Genomic DNA, 5,191 nt, shown 5'->3' on the forward strand with positions numbered 1-5,191 from the left:
GAAGCTCGTATGGTGTTATTACACGAGCGTACCCCTTTTCTAAATATTCTCTGATCTTGGCGTGATACCATCTTTGAGTTCGCTATCCTTCTCCATCTTTCTCTCTTGAGTTTTTAGTCTTCTTAAAGCCTGTTCGTAACTATTCGGGAGTATGACGTTAGCGACCTTCCAAAGAAGACCAATCTCGTATTGTCCATTGCTGTAGCGTAGCGTTTCTTGCATAATGCCTAACGCTAACTCGTCTTTCTTTGGAACCAGGGATTTTTGGGTAACCTTTACCCCAAATTCCTCGGTGGAAAAATATTCCTTCATCATTTGTCTTAATGATTTTTCGTCTTCTTCCTGTTTCTCGATCATGGTAAACAGGTTGCATTCTCTATCCCTTTTATCATGTCCACCGAACAGTACCCAGCCTAACCGAGTGTGGTGTGCGATTGGCTCGTCCGGTTCGCCTTCACGAGATGAAGTTCCTCTGGTAATGTACGCATGAGGTAAACCTAAGAGAATAGTGGGGGTTGCGTTTGTATAACTGTCAATTCCCACATCGCACAAATGGCTGTAGTTATCTGCTAACTGTTGTGCATCTATTGATTGTGTGGGCAGATCGAGATGCTTCACCGAGCGTACGTTGCTTACATCATAAGTTTTCCTTTGTTTTCCCCTAATTTGAATGGCAATGGACTGGCTTTCGTTTTCATCTTGGACCTCACCGTTTGTCCAGCTAAGAGTGAGAGGTTTGTTTGGGCCTTCCGCCTTTAAGAGATTTTTTACATAAGAAAATCAAGTACAAGTATAAGACTTGTAGATGACCCTGGATCTATAAAGGCAAATGTATTTACTTCTACTTCGCCGTTTTTCAGAGTAACAGGAACGATCTGGTAAAAGAGTTGTTTGTTGCTTGAGTGATAATTGACTCTTCTAGGAGGAGGATAGAGTGATGTTTCTCTCTACATCCATAGACATTGCACTGTGGTGGAAATTTGCAATTGTAGGAGGTATGGTTCGTTAACCTGCAACCATTAGTGCATATTCCCTTACCTCTTAAAATAGCCCATCTTTGTTCTGCAGAGTTTGCCAGTAACGTACTGCACTCGGTGGTTTTGTGCTGTTTATTACAATTTAGACATTTGTCCTTAAACTGTTGTCTGTTTGCTGTTTGGATGGGGCTCATTTTAGCAGACTTTTTAGAACCAAGATCTCTAGATTCTAATAGTATGGCCAACTCTTCTGTGGGTTTGAGCCATTCAGCTAAGTCGGTTAGTGTTAAGGTTGCACAGCAAGATTTTTCTATTAGCCAGTTATTTCGTAGGCTTGAGGGAAGTTTTGAGACTAGGTCTCTTAGGAGTCGCTGGTCATTTAAATATTCCTCTCTGTTCAGCAAGGTCATATTTCTAATCAAATTATTTAAGGCATTCGTGAAGTCAATGAACGTGCTAGATGTTTCAAGCGTAGGTTCCTTAGCGTTTGTTAAATCTGCAAGAAGAGCGTCGTAAATGACGTCAGGGTTCCCATATAACTCTTCCAGTCTATCCATTATGTTATCCAAATTGTTTTGATCGTGCATTAAAGAGCTGACGGCTTTTAGCGCGTCTCCCCTCAGGTGCTTTTGAAGCCTATTCAGGTTCTCCAAGCGCGTGAATCCAGCTGTTTGGGCTGTTTCGTAAAAAATCGATCGAAATTTTGGCCACTCTTTCTGAACACCATCAAAATTTGGTAATACCAGTAGTGAATTTTTTTAGGTGTTCATAGCCATCACCATTTTGTTCAAGGTAGCGGTTAGTATCCCCATCTCACTTGAAGGTTGAACAATTGTGACTTGTGGGGGTGCAGTTGGTGTAGTAGGAGACTCATCCAACCTGCTTTTGCTCAAACTTTCGATCCGTTTTTTTATCTCTGTTAATTGTCTTTCTAGTTCGGGGCTATCATTTCTTTGCTGGTCTAAATTTGTTTCTATCCTTTTCTCGGGTACGTTGTAGCGGTAGCAATTTGAGATATTGCCTGGGTGGCTTGTTCTGAGGGTTCATTTAAATTGTGTCCATCTTTGGCCATATGCTGATCCGTGCTGGAAAGTGCGACGAGCTTTTGTCCTTCGTGGTTCTCTTCTTCTTCTTTGGCTCAACAACCGATGCCGGTCAAGGCCTGCCAACACACTTGTAGGGTTGGCTTTCAGTGACTTATTGATTTCCCCCCATAGCAGGTTAGTCAGTCCTACGTATGGCGGCACGGTCTATTTGGGACTTGAACCCATGACGGGCATGTTGTTAAGTCGTACGAGTTGACGACTGTACCATGAGACCGGCTGGTTCTCTAGTATCCCTAAATTCCTCTCCTTAATAGGAGTCGGTTGGGATATTTCCTTAGTGGTTTGTCCCAAAGGCTCAATCAAACTGTTGACCGTGTGCTGACTCGTGCTAGAAAGTGGAGCCAGCTGTAGGTCTTTATGAATTTCTTCTGCTACTGAATCCTTTTCGATAAGCTCTTTCAGATGCCAAGTGAGATTCTTAATTTCGGCATCTCTTTCGTCTACTAATTTTTTGAATTGTTCCTTCTCAGTTGATATCTGTTCTACTCGTGTTTCGGCATTCTTTTGTTCCTACTGTATTTTTTCTACGCGTTGCAAGAGCTTATTTTTCCCTCCTCTATCTCTGCTAATTTTTTCTCAAGTAGATTATTTTCGTTAGTAAGCCTTTCTGCTTCCTCTTGAATTGATTTAATCTCTGCTTCTTTTTTCCCGAATAATGTTTCACACTTTGGGCATGTAAACTCTTCCGGGATTGTCTTTAATTTTAAGCATTCCTTATGGAAATACCTATATCAAATATAACAACCGATGAGTTTTCCCCACTCATTCTTTCGTGTACATAACCAGCAGTTACCGTTCGGATTAACCTTATATTTATATTCCATGACTCACCTCGGTGCTGATGCAGAATACTGCCGCTGCGCTGGATCAAGTTCGCCCTAGGTGCGATGGGTTCGCTTTTGTTGCTGCCGGCAATCGTCACGCCGGGGAGGTCGTCGCGGGGTGGAGAGTGGTGTTCTGCTGGGTGTAGCTGGTGATCGGTTAGGTCTTGTTCGTCTTCTGGTGCTCGACTTAAGCCGCTGCTGGACTCTGTTGTTTTGGACTTAGGCCGGTCGGTGATCAGCTGGTTCAAGGTCGCCTTTGGTGTCGTGGTTCGATGTCTTCACTTCGATGCGAATGGGTGATCCCTTTGGTCGCGGGAGTCACGGGAGCTCGTCGTCTGATGGTTGCGAGAGGGTGGCTTCTTCTTCAGCTGAATTCCACGGAACTCGTCTCCTGGTGCAGGAGAGTGACCTCTTCCGGTGATGAGTGCCACGGAGCCCGTCTTTGTTGGTTGCGAGAGGGTGGCTATTCTTCCACGGAACTCGTCTTTTGGTTGCGAGAGGGTGCCTATTCTTGCACGGAACTCGTCTTTGTTGGTTGCGAGAGGGTGGCTATGCTTCCACGGAACTCGTCTTTTGGTGTTGCGAGAGGGTGGCTATTCTTCCACGGAACTCGTCTTTTGGTGTTGCGAGAGGGTGCCTATTCTTGCACGGAACTCGTCTTTGTTGGTTGCGAGAGGGTGCCTATTGTACCACGGAACTCGTCTTTGTAGGTTGCGAGCAGGTGGCTAAGCTTCCACGTAACTCGTCTTTTGGTGTTGCGAGAGGGTGGCTATTCTTCCACGGAATTCGTCTTTTGGTGTTGCGAGAGGGTGCCTATTCTTGCACGGAACTCGTCTTTGTTGGTTGCGAGAGTGTGGCTATTGTACCACGGAACTCGTCTTTGTAGGTTGCGAGCAGGTGGCTATGTTTCCACGTAACTCATCTTCTTCTGCTTGCGAGAGGGTGGCTATTCTTCCACGGAACTCGTCTTTTGGTGTTGGCTGTCATTGTCACACTCGAGGCTGACCTCGGAGTAACACTGGCTGGTGAATGCTAGCCTTTATTTCACACACGGAGCTTAACTCCGGAGTGAAATTTCGCTTTGATCTATTCCTCTCTGAAGCCACCAATTTGTCACACTGGAAGATAACCTCCGAGTGACTGTTGTGATCGAAAGGGTGTAGGGTTAACACTGACGCTTTATTACCATAAAATTTACCTATTTATACCTAAATGGTTACATGCTAATTGTTCTTACTTGCTAAAATGCTGCGTTGACAACATGCCGATCGACCACCGATCGTGCGCGTGCTCGCAGCATTGTTTATTATTATTTATTTATTTATTTTAAGGCTAACGCAGCCAAACCGTCTTCGATCGGTTGATCGACCGGATGGCTATCGCGACCTAGTAAACTAATTATTTTAACCACCAGCGACACCCGATGTTAGGCGACCGTGTGCGTGAAAGCACGAACGACGCGCTTCGGGATAAATAGATCGTTCTCTTCTCTCCCGACCGGCTAAGGCAAAGGACGTATCGTATGGTCCGTGTATACAATATTATTTAATATTAATAAAAGCTATTGTTATAGATCCAAGATACAAAAGTGGCGACGAGAATAATTCTGGCGAGCTGTTTTCCGTGATTTATCGATTTAATTTGCATTTTACCCGTTTTCTGTGTAAACGGAGGATCCGTGTCTTTGACCTGATGGAACGAAATGGTGAACCATCGCCATCGCGGAGCAGCCATGACCCAAGCCAGCGAACCGTCACCAATTTACCGTTGGACACGAATGCCTTCATCCAAGACATATTTAAGCAGCAGCAGGAAATTCTCCATCAGCAACAACAGTCCTTCTTGCAAAAGCAGGAGCAGCTAATTACTAAAGTACTAGCTACAATTGGATCACGACAACCAGTGGGAAATGAACATATTATTGATGCCCTAGCAAAACACATACAAGAGTTCCACTATGATCCGGAGGATGCTGTTACATTCAGTGCTTGGTTTGCACGATACGAAGATCTCTTCGAAAGGGATGCGGAACGTTTGGACGATGCCGCGCGAGTGCGTCTTTTGTTGCGGAAGCTGGGTGCAGCGGAACACGAGCGATATGTAAGTCACATTCTTCCAGCTAAACTAAATGATTTCGATTTTAGATCGACGACTGGCAAGCTGATAAAATTATTCGGTTCTCTTGAATCCGTCATCGCCAAACGGTACCGATGCTTGCAGATGTGTAAATTAAAGGAAGAAGACCCAAGCGCCACAGATTAAGCTTAAACGACTGGAAAATTTA

This window comes from Anopheles merus, chromosome X (assembly GCF_017562075.2).
Source record: "Anopheles merus strain MAF chromosome X, AmerM5.1, whole genome shotgun sequence".
Taxonomy (NCBI): domain Eukaryota; kingdom Metazoa; phylum Arthropoda; class Insecta; order Diptera; family Culicidae; genus Anopheles; species Anopheles merus.